Source organism: Enhydra lutris, unplaced genomic scaffold (genome assembly GCF_002288905.1).
Source record: "Enhydra lutris kenyoni isolate GAN:26980312 unplaced genomic scaffold, ASM228890v2 scaffoldscaffold1, whole genome shotgun sequence".
In the NCBI taxonomy this organism is placed as follows: Eukaryota; Metazoa; Chordata; class Mammalia; order Carnivora; family Mustelidae; genus Enhydra; species Enhydra lutris.
Window position 1 is genome coordinate 59,158,739 of NW_019154085.1, and position 12,563 is coordinate 59,171,301.

General features: G+C 36.9%; 1 protein-coding gene and 1 pseudogene across 4 annotated transcripts in view; one reads left to right on the forward strand and one right to left on the reverse strand.

The window, feature by feature from the left end:
* Positions 1-12,563, forward strand: part of LOC111147104 (solute carrier family 4 member 10) — a 292,076-nt gene that overhangs the window by 226,882 nt on the left and 52,631 nt on the right. The window lies entirely within an intron of this gene.
* Positions 10,200-11,022, reverse strand: LOC111142802 (annotated as a pseudogene).

Genomic DNA, 12,563 nt, shown 5'->3' on the forward strand with positions numbered 1-12,563 from the left:
TTAAACTTCAAGTCACTTCATGTCACTCTGCTTCTCAAAGCCGACTGGTAGCTTCCCATTATTGTCAAGTGTTGTGTGATCTCTTCTCCTCTCGTATCTCCTGCTTCCTCAACCCCCTGCTCTATAGCCACACTGATCTGCTTGCTCTTCCATGAACACACTTGGCACGTTTCTGCTTCTCAGTTTTCACATTTGCAATTCTTTTTGCCTGAATGTCCTTCTCCAGATATCTATGTAGTTTGTTCCTTTACTTCCTTCAAAATTATCTACTCGAGGACTTTCTAACTAAAATTTCAACTCCCTTCTCTCTCTCTTGCCTCTATCTAAAATATTACATAATTTACATATATTTTTAAAAGTAAGAGTTATCGAGGCATTATTTTTACACACAATAAAATATACCCCTTTAAGTATATCCTTAAATGAGTCTTGACAAATGAATGACAGCACAATTGAAACATCATAGGACATTTCCCAGAATGTTTCTTTATGCTCTTTCGAAGTCAATCTCTCACCCCCAACCACAACCCCTGAAAATTACTGATATGATTTCTGTCTCTGAAGTTTTACCTTTTCTAGAATTTCACATAAATTGAATTATAGAGTATTGAACCTTTTGTGCTTGCTTCCCCCCCTCCCCACTTATTATAATGCTATTGAGATTTACTCATATTGTTGCCTGCATCAGTTTATTACTGGGTAGTATTATACTGTATAAATGTACTACAAAATGTCTATCCAATCACAAGCTGATTGTCTTTTGGGTTCTTTCTGCTCTGGGGTTATATTTCTTCCTCTGCAGGTCTTTATTTGGGCCATGTTTTCATTTTCTCTTAGATAACTACCTAGAAACAGGATTGCTGTGTTAAAAAGTGTAACGTTATAAGACTCTGCCAATGTGGTTGCACCATTTTGTATCCTTACTAGCAATGTATGAGAGTTCCCACCAATCTGCCTCCTCACCAGCATGTAGTTTTGTGCATATGTATAGTGATACCTTTATTAGTCAGTCTAATTTATTGTCTCTTCCCCTTTTAGAGCGAACAGTTCATGAAGGGAGGGAATTTAGTCTGTTTTGATCATTGCTTTTCCAGTGTCTTGAATCAGCTCCTGGTACAAAATAGATACTCAATGAATATTTGTTGCATAAATGAATAAGTGTTGAATAAATATTACCTCTATTTAGGGCTAAAAAAAAACAAGAAACAAAAAACCCTGAAACAAGCAAAACACAAAAAAACCCGCAAGGCTCAGAGGGTTTATGACTTATCCAAGTGGAAGAACTGGGTCTACAGTCCAAGAAATCTTGAGCCCCTGGGTGGCTCAGTCAGTTAAGCATCTACCTTTTGCTCAGATCATGATCCCAGGGTTCTGGGATCAAGCTGAGCCTCATGTTGGGCTCCCTGCTCAGTAGGAAGTCTGTTTCTCCCTGCCTTCTGCCTCTCTGCTCCCCTGCCCTCACTCGTGTGCTCTATCTCCCTCTCTCTCTCAAATAAGTAAACAAACAAGGAAACAAATAAAATCTTGATAAAATAAAAATAAAACCCAAGGCATCTAATGTCTAGTTGAACACTTTTGACACCATACTACATTATAAGCCACTCGTTTGCCAAAGGAATTTTTATGATTAGCATTTAGAATATAAGAGAGTTTAGATAAATTTTTATTGTATTTAGGTCTTTTATATTATCTTCAACCAGTTTTTAATTTCTAATAGGAAGTAAAAATATGAAAACAGAGGGATAAAAAACACAAATATTTGAATAATAGTAGAGGAAAAATGGATTCTAATTTTAAAGCTTGTTATAACATAAAAGTACTTATTTTGATTAGCCATAAATAGGCATGTGACAAGGAGGGAGAAAAATCTTGGCTAGAGATGAGTTTTGCTGCATCCCATGGAAGCCCTACATCACCTTGTTATTTTTAAGAAGCTTGGTAATAACTTGGCTTAAAAGATTGGGATAGGAATCTGCACCAATATCCTATTTTGTGGCCTTAGGTAAGCCCCTGAGAGCAGCCTTCTAGAGACAATGTCTTAACTTTCAAAAATGCATAGGAAGTATATTTGAAATACACAGGAAATAGATCTGGAAGCGTACCTACCAAACCTATAATATTTGGGGCATGTGGAAGATAGGATTGTGAGGAAAAAAAAAAGGCTTGTTTTCTCTGCATATTTTAAAGTGTTCAATTGGCATCGTGTGCATGCATTATTTTATAATTTCTTTCTAAGAATAAGTCTTATGCTGGGAAATTCATCTTATGGCAAGAATAAAAGATGAGCCAGGTGGTGCTCATCAAATCAGTTCCCTATAATAACCAAATTTATCCCCCATTTCAAGAAAATAACAGCCTACAAAATTCAAGGGTAGAATAGAGCAAAATATTTCAAGTATAATAAATAGATTTGCCATTTTGTTCATGCATTTTCTTACTCACTCATTGGCTTATTCCATCAGTATCCATTGGTGGTCTCTGTATTGTATTTGCATTGAGAGTACGAAAATGGCTATGATATGGTTTCCACTCTTAAGGAGCTCAGTGATTATTAGGAAGAGCCTAGAGGAGCACTTTGTACATTGTGCTGCACATTTGAGTTTTGTCGAATTAATAAGTGAGGAGGGAGCTAGAGACAATGCCTACTCAAATAATTGCAGCATAGTGTAGAATTTGTGCTAGATATACACATAATAGCCTGGAGGAAGAAGTAAGAAATTACCCTGGGGAGTTGGAAAATATTCGTAGAAGAAATAAACCCTAAGTTGTCATGCTATCTCTGTTGTACCTGTCATCTGAGTTTATTTTATACAGCTTATCCATGTTTTTCTCTCTCTTTATTGTATCTGTATCTTCTGTATGAGCAGGTCATAATTAGAGTTGAGGGCACTGAGATAGACAGAATGGACTCCTGGGACCAACTGTCAAGGATCCTTAAAAATCGTAGTAAGTTTTATCTGATGAAAAGTTGGGGATAATGACAAAGCTCTGGGAAGAATTATGTGATAATAGATTAGAAGGTGATCATAGAAATGGGAGTAAGAATCACTAGCCTAGGTGTGAAATGTTTGTTTTTACTGTTGACTCAGACAATGATAATGGGAAGAAAGTGAATAAACCAGCGGGAAAAAAGGAAGAAAATCCAAAATTGACAAGGCTTTATTCATTCATTCAACAAAAAATCATGGATTACTTTCTAATTTATAAGAGCTGTAACAAAATTTTGCATCCATGACATCACAATAATCTGTGGAACAAGTATTACCCCCCCTGCTTTACAGATGATTAATAATGTGAGGTTCCAACAATTTAACTAATTTGTCCAATATCATATAGCCAATGGATGATAAATGAGAGTCAAACTCAAACCCATCTTTTTTTTTTCCAAGATTTTATTCATTTATTTGACAGAGAGAGACACAGTGAGAGAGGGAACACAAGCAGGGGGAGTGGGAGAGGGAAAAGCCGGCTTCCTGCTGAGCAGGGAGCCAGATTCAAGGTTCCATCCCAGGGCCCTGGGATCATGCCTAAGCCGAAGGCAGACGCTTAATGACTGAGCCACCCAGGCGCCCCTAATCCATCTGGTTTTAAAGTCCATGAACTTTCTCCTACAGCATATTAAAATAAAAATAATAGTAAAGGATTATTATTATTATTACAACTCCTTAAAGGCAAGGACTGTCATATATTTCTATTTATTTCCCCATAGCAGTTAGCAAAGTATTCTGCACAAAATTTTAAACCATTATATATCAATGAATGAATAAACAAGATTGCCTGCTGTGTGCTAGACATTTGGGTGTAAAAGTGACCAAATAGGTGTGGTCTCTGCTCTTCCACAGCATATTATCTATTGACAAAGTTAGACATTAAACATTACTCAAAGAAGTGCTTAATTATAGTTGACACGAGTGCCAACATACAAAGAGGCAGAATGTCATGAGAGTGAGAAATACTTCCAAAGTTATGTATTTACAGGCCAAGGAGAGGATATGGCTATTTGAATGGAAATGAAATTCAGATGATAACCAGTTTAAGAATTTAACGGAGAGAGTATTGTTTTTGGTATTAGTTAGCTGTCATAGTGTTTTATAGAGTTATTTTTCATACTTTTGAAAAGTTTTTTCTTCATGATATAGCTATAAGTTTAGATAATTTCCTAGAGAGACAGTTATAAGTACTTAGACAATCTCTTCTAAGAATCAATTCCAAAATATGGAAATAAATATATTCATAAAAGACTTCCCATTGTGTTATTTAAATAGTCATCTTAATAGAAACAAATTAAATGTTTAATAATAGGGAGTGAGTAAGCAAACCATTTTGCATCCATTAACATTTATAGTTGTGAAGAATAACGTAGCCACATGGAAAATGTTTTCATTATAGTGCTGTATAGAAAAGATTAAAGGGCCACCTGGGTGGTTCCTTCAGTTAAGTGTCTGACTCTTGATTTCAGCTCAGGTCATGATCTTGGGGGTCGTGAGATCAAGCCCTGTGTGGGACTCTGTGCTGAGCATGGAGCCTGCTTGGAATTCTCTCTCTCTCTCACTCTTCCCCTCCCCCACCACCTTAAGAAAGAAAAGAAAAGATTAAAGACATTGTATGCTTACATATATGTTGAAAATATATGTAAGAACTACTAACAGAAATATGCCAAAAATATTACAGTAACTGGTAGAAATACCATAAGAGATTTCTTTTTAATTTTTTATTCTGTAAATATTCTGTAGTGTGATTTTATCATTTTGGTAACCTAAAATACTTTTGGAAAAAGAATAGGGATAAAATTGTGTTTGACTTCTACAGATAGATCATAGTTCTCTGATTTTATGCCTTATATCAAAACCTAACTTGATATACAGCACTCTGGGGGCTAATTTAGTCAATAAAGAAACTTCAAAAAAATGAATCACAAACCATTATTGTTCAGTACACACAGGAAGGTACTAATAATAACTACAAAGACAAAAGGAGAGCATCTGCAACCCAGAAACTAAAATTAGTAATAATGTTGAAGGGAGTTCTACCAAATTATGTTTTCCAGAAGACGGCCACAGGCTCTTCTCATGTAAGGAGGACTGATCACCTCCATTAGCCTTGAAACAAAAGCAAAGATTTCTGGATGGGGCATTTAATTATAATGTTTATCTAATCACTCTGTAGCCATTTATATAAATAAGACAGCTTGGAGCACATGATTTTCTTTGGGGAAAGTAAGTAGAAGATGTGTTTGGTGGACTGTATCTCAAGCCAAAAATCTCACATCACAAGTCAAAATTATTAGCATTTTATACTGGCCTTTAAAAAAATGTAAAAAAGTGCAGGTACTGCCCTTTTTTTTTTTTTGGCCTTTGGATTGTTGAGCTTCCCAGTCTCTGAGCTGTGGTAGCGACAATTGTGTAACAATGACAGCAGTGATGTTGTTAGTAACACCTGATTAGTATTTATTTATGCCAGACCGAGTTCTAGGTGCTTTTATCTATATTAACTCATTTTACCCTTGTAATACCCTCATGTGGTTGATTGCTCTCATTGTTCCCACTTTAAGAAAACAGAAATATAGAGAGGTTAAGTAACTTGTCCAAGGTTGCTCCACAAAGGGCTTGGATTTGAATGATACAGGATTTTTGGCTGGAGAGTCTGACGTCCAATGTCCTAGGCACGAGGCTATCTTATGCACCTAAAGAATTTTTTATTTTCATAAATACTTCCATCTTTGGCCAGAGTTACTAAAAATTATTTTGGACAAAATTAACAACAGAACTTATTCCAAACTCATATTCCATCTCTTCATGTTGCTGTCTCTAGTTTTCTTTCTTCTTCCTTTCCTTTGGTAGTTTTGGATTAGTTATTTGGACTGAGTTCATTGGTGTAGGTGAAGAACAGAAAAGCCGGGTTTTTCTTATTTTATCTTGATTTAGTTATTTAGAATATCTGCTTTTGACATTTAAGAACATAAAATCTAAATATTCAGAGCCTTCTTTGAGCTACCAAGAGTTGCTACAGATACCTTTTTTAAACTTCCTGTGCAGGCATACAGACTCTGAGAACTAACTGCTGAGATTTCAAACCTAAGAGGCGCAGACTCAGGAAAAAACAATGATTCTATTGGTGATAGCCGATATCTGTGATATATAACCCAAGTCTTTTAGGTTGATAAATATATCATTTTTTTTTGGAATCGATTCGTGGATGAGCAATATTATTAACTAGACATAGGCCTGACAAGGAGGCAAACGTGACTAAGGTCCACTTAGAGACCTGACTCTCCAAAAAAAAGTCTCTCCTATGAGCTTGATATTTTTATACCAAATTGCTTAAGACTTTGAGAACAAATTTTAGTACTTTCTAAAGACGTAGTCATTTCACTGTTGACATGTAAACATCCTCCCAGGTATTGAGTAACACATTACGCTATTGCCCTCACTAACACAATACAATCGCTTTGGAAAACAGAGACCTTCTGAGGGAATGGTGCACACAGCAGGCAAAGTAAATGGAGATGTGATACCAGCCCAGTAGCTGGGTTTAGATGATGCCATGAGAAACAGGAATCTGGACAGTCGGGCCAAAGGAGGTGGTGGTAGTAGAGCTGTGGGGGTATGAAGGCAGGCCTGCAGGGTATTGTGAGGGAGGGGAATATCTTAAAGGAGGAGTGTCTGAAAAGGGGAAACTGAGAGGATCATACAGTGTAATGTAAATTACTAAAATTGTTCTGGAGTCTTCTCACTCTTCCAGCTGTTCTGATAGAAATGGCACAAAGCTACAGCTAGAGGAAGCATAATGTAGCAAAAAAGAACAGAAGTTTCAGGGTCAAGCAGACCTGGATTCAAATCTAATCAGTATGGCCTTGAACGAACAAGTTACCACTCAGTTTCCTCCACCTATAAAATGTAGAAATCAAACTATGATACTATGAAACAAAGTGCCTCCTGTCATGCAATGGTAGCTGTATGTCATATCCATATGCATAATACACAGTAGCTAGAGACAGCATCACACGTGTGTGTATACACACACTTTAAACATAGATGCATTCATTCACCTGTTGTAGTGTTACCTTTCTCCCTTGTTACCTTACTTCTGCAAGAAACTTACCATGTATCCTTTAGTTCACATTTTCATTTCCTTTTGTCATATATAAATTTACTTTCACTAAATTTTCAGAATATTCAGATTGTTTCCTATTAAACTAGGGTTTTGGGGCCTTTTTGTTCATGTGAGGTAAATTAACAAAATGACCAACTTAGAGAATTCTGATTATTAGCTACCTAAAAAGTAGAATGTTGGCCACATTGATGTGGGAAACAGAGGCAGAAGAAAAATTATTTAATTTTCTTACCCACTGACAAGTCCTTGAAAAAGGCAGAGTGACATTCCTCTAGGGACTCAACTACCTCCACCTTAACACTTGGCTAAGGGCAAAGGGCAATCCTAGCCTCACCCACCTCTAACCCCTACCAGGATCCTGAAGTCTACTTTAACAATTCATTTGGAAACTTTATCTCTAAACCCTCCAAGATACTTGCTGACAATCATTCCCAAGCATATGACCCACTGATATACATCTAAAGGGTCTCACAAAGGTTTTATTACCGTTAGTGAATAACCTTTTTCCCAACAATAGCTAGCCCCTCGAAGTCCTGGAAACCTTGCTTCCAAAATTCCTTAGAGATTTATGCCATCCCCGACCCCCTACCAACTTGCAAGCATATAATGGACCACTCCTCACAACCCCGGGACAGCAGCCCTTTCTGCCCATGGGTCCTGTCCCCACACTTTAATAAACCACCATTTTGCACCAAAGATGTCTCAAGAATTCTTTCTTGATCATCAGCTCCGGACCTCACCCCACTGAACCTCACTTATATTCTAACAATTCATCAACATGATATAACAGATTCAGACAATATATACTAATTTACTCTAACAAGAAAGAGACTATTGCTCCTAATGAGTACTAACCATTTTCTTTTCGACTGCACTACTGTGCAATAGTCATTTATGTTATTATTTGAAATTTGTGATACAGCTCTGTAAAGGATTTGAGTCAGTCTTCTGTATGTTCAGATGAAATCTGAATCATAGCATATATATTATCTAGGCAAATATAATTAATCTCTTTAGCAGTTTAAATACTTTTTTTATGATTCTAAGAAGGAGGCTTTAGGGAACATAGGCTAGTCTAAAGCTAGGTATATGTTGTTCCCAAGGCCCTAAGTTAGGGATCCCTGATCAATGGATTAGATACCATCTATCAGGAGGACCTTGAAGTCTTACCTGACAGTCTCCAAGTAGCTCTCCAGGCCATTTGCTTCCTCACTCCCACATGCTTCGTTAGCACAGAATCCCGGGCGGGTGGAGGGGAGAGGTGGGAAGGACAAAGGCAGATAGCATGTTTGTTCCTCCCCTCACTGCCTTCAGTTTATTTTCAGAACCATCCCAAGGGATCTAAAAGAGTTCAAGAATACAAAAAATATCTTCTCCTCACAGGTTTGGAGGCCCTGGACCTGATCATTTAAAGATTTATTTTTACATTTTTAAAAAAACTCTAACAATTTATACAGAGAAAAAAAACTGCAGATACCTGTCCTTTTTACAAAATTTCTTACCATACTTACATAACAAGAATTTTTAGAAGAATAAAATCTTTGGTACATATATGTTTTTCTAATATAACTTCAAGTGTAGTTATAAATATTTTAGTTTGGTGGATTAATGCTGTACCTTGTCATCCCCTAAACTACCTGGTCTTTCATGGAATTGCAAAATGGATATCCTTGGGGCCTGTATCCATAGTTCCAGAATATTCTCAGACATCTAGCTCTGCTACAGAGTAAACTTAGACTGGAAATAAGACAATGGTAAATAAAAGAAGCTTCCTTTGCCTACCCCACCTCCCAAAGTCTCCATTTGTAAAAGAAGTACAGACCAGAAATCCTGTGCCCTGTTAGATCCTTTTCTTGGTGCCAGCCTACAGCTGAGCTTTAGTTTCTCACTTTTAAATGAGGACAAAGATACCTGTTCTTCTAGTCATAGGCATGATCTGTAGGTTAAATATTATATCAAAGTACTTTATAACCCACATAGCAAGCTTATATAACGATAGATGTTTTATATTGAGTGCTAAATTCTAGGAATAGTACTGGAAGCTTTGCATATATTATGATACCTCTTCCAAGTCTCAACACAACCCCACACAATTGGTATAATTACATTGGATGTATAATGAGTTAATAGAAAGTCACAGGTTATGTGATTTTTCTAAGTCAAATAGGTCAAAAGGGACCTGCTCAATATTTCCAAATGGAGGTTTAATTTTCTTTCTACTTAGAACTCAGGCAACAACATTACTTAATGTCCTTAAGAATGGTAGGTGCCATTAAGACAAGGGGAAGAAAAATACTGAAAAATCTGTCCCTTCAGCAAAGCTGAGAAATCACCCTGATAAAAATCAATGCTTATTTTTTAGAGACCACCTGAAAATCCTTGGGCTTTAGTACATTTTTATGTACTAAGTATTGAGTAAAAAGGGAAAAATAGATGTTTTAGATGCAAGAAGACTATGGTATACTACCTGGCCAGATTCAAACTTAGATTTTTCATAAGTTCCATTTTGCTCATATTATCAGTCATATACACAAATCACAAGTGACACGAAACAGGAAAAACATAATGACTTCCTTTGCTTTTGGAAAACAGATGGTAAACAACAGAAAATTCTTTTAAAAAATGTATGAAATTATTTTTTCATAATAGCTAATAAGGCTTATTTAGACAATAGAAGAAATACATTGCATTTCTGTTTATAATCTTAATACAGCTATATTTTTATTTTTTAGAATAAAACCAAGTCTCTCAGTAAAAACAGTGTATTTTACCACAGTCATCTTTGAAGTCCATCACTAAAAACATAGGTATATACACTAATTTCTAAACCCCTAGAGCATTTTGCACAATAGGTTTTAGACATTAGAATAAAGAGTTGCTCAGGAGGGGCATCTGGGTGGCTCAGTGGGCTGAGCAATTGCCTTCAGCTCAGGTCATGATCCCAGGGTCCTGGGACTGAGTCCCGTGCCGGGCTCCTTGCTTAGCGGGAAGTCTGCTTCTCCCTCTCCTTCTGCCCGCTACTCTGCTTGCTTGTGCTCTCTCTCTCTGTCAAATAAATAAAATAAAATAAAATAAAAAAGAGTTGCTCAGGAGAGCAGTACTGCCTCACGCAATATGATTTGGTGGTCACCATTGTTGTTTTCCAGTAAAAGGGAAATTTCATGAGCAGAAACATCTGGCTCCTTGAGTTTGCACTGATGAAGAGAATGTTTCTGAGCCACTTCTGAGCCAATGTATCTTAACAGGTCAATCACAGACCTGGGGTGTTCACTCCTCGTGATAGCACTGCCAGACACCATCGTGTTAGCACCTGTGTCTGGATAGTCATGGATTATATCATACCCACTTCAGCACTGACCTCTGTCTAAAGATGGACACTGGGTCCTCCACTGATGAATCCTTGACATTGTATCTCCCATACATTTCTTCCCTCCAAATTCAGGTTCCACTGGCATAAGAGATTGGATCTATCCAATGGTGCTAAATATTCCACTGTAGTTCCCAGTTTGATGGCAAGTCTAACCTTCATCTCATTCTCCCAAGTGTCTTTAATCAAAGCTTTGTGTTCTCAAGATGAAAGGTAGGTTAATTGGCTTCTACTGCAACCACTGGCTTTGTCCCAGTGTTCCATTCTGGACACCATCCTCCGCGCGTCAAAGAAAGGATCCTGGCCTAGCTGCTTTTAGAAACTCAACCACAGGGTCACCAAAGGTGATGTGAACTAAATGCCCATCTGTAACATCCAGATGCAGATAATTGGGCTTGGAGGTCAATCCCGGGAGGCACTCAGCACCCAAATTTGGCCAGGATTTTGTGGAGAATGGATGGGCCAGTCTTATAGCTGGACACTATGGTACTGGTTCTCAAAAACCAAGTTATTCCACGAGTCTCCTGGGAAGATGAGGGCATCATTGTAGTTTTCCCTTTTTTTAAAATGCGTTGGTACTTTAATTGTAAGCAGTGACTAATTTTTCTTTTGAAATGATTAATTTTCTCAGTGTCAACCAAAGTAAAGCCATGAGTGATAGCTTTGAAGAATTTATTTTAGAATCAGTTATGTCTTAAGTTTACTTGCCTATTATTCACATGAGTCAGAACTAGCAATTTGCTTTGTTTTTGTTACTTAGGTGAAGTAAGATAACAGAAGAGCTGGCTTGTTCAGTGACTTTACTAACATATGCAAATGAATAACCTCAGATCTCCACTGATGTGCCCTTTCGTTAGTAATTTAACTGGATCAAAGGGCTAGTAAATGTTTTTGTTCCAAACTTCCTTTTAAATAAAATTCTTCCTTTCAGATGAAACTCAATATATGTTTGTGTGTGCACATACATATATATTTTCCCCGTAAATGTATACATCTACTATAATGTTAATTCTCTCTTATTATGTTATTCCTACAAGAAATTTGGTATTTTTTTCCAATTTGGCATCATAGTTTTCCTTTTATCATCAATAAATTTAACAAATGTTCAGAGTATGAAAATGTTTTCCTATCAAACTCCTATGGTGTTGGGCTTTTTTTTTTTTTTTTTTTTCCGATGCAGAGTAACAGAATGTTCAACTTGGGGGATTTCCCATCATGGGAACGCACTCCCCCTTACCACTAAACTGATTTATAGACAGAGTTTGGCAGGTTCATATATGTATGAGCAAAACAGTAGCAAGACATTTGAAGGCCTATAATCCTTGCTTTTCCACTATTGCTTTTTCATCTAATCCTGGCACAATTGTGAAGTTGGAACCAGAGATTCTGAACAAGACATTGTAGACAAAACTGGATATTTTGAAGGCTACCATAGGGGTAATCTCTAAATCTGCATTTGGAGGATCCAAGGTCAGTGTGAATACTTTAGGTTCTACTTTCTTTTCCCTCAAATTTTTATTTAAATTCAAGTTAGTTAACATACAGTGTAATATTACTTTTAGGTATAGGATTTAATGATTCATCACTTAAATATAATACCCAGCACTTATCAGGACAAGTGTCCTCCTTAATACCCATCACCCATTTAATCCTCCCTCCCCCATCTCCCCTTTGATACTTTAGGTTCTTAACTTTAAAAAAATAGGTAGTGATCTTATTCCAGAATATAGACATGCTACCAGCAGCTCTACCGTAAACTTTTAGTCCCTACACCAGTGTCTGAGTATCTCCATTAAATATGGAACAGTCAGTCGTGTTAAAATTTGTCCCTGGAGGCACCTCAGTGGCTCAGTCAGTTAAACATCTGCCTTTGGCTCAGGTCATGGTCTCAGGGTCCTGGAATCATGCCCCACATGGGGCTCCCTGCTCAGCAGGGAGCCTGCTTCTCCTTCTCCCTTTGCTATTCCCCCTGCTTGTGCTCTCTTTCTCTCTCTCTCTGTCAAATAAATAAAAATAAAATCTTTAATAAAAAATAAAATAAAATAAAATAAAATAAAATAAAATAAAATAAAATAAAATAAAA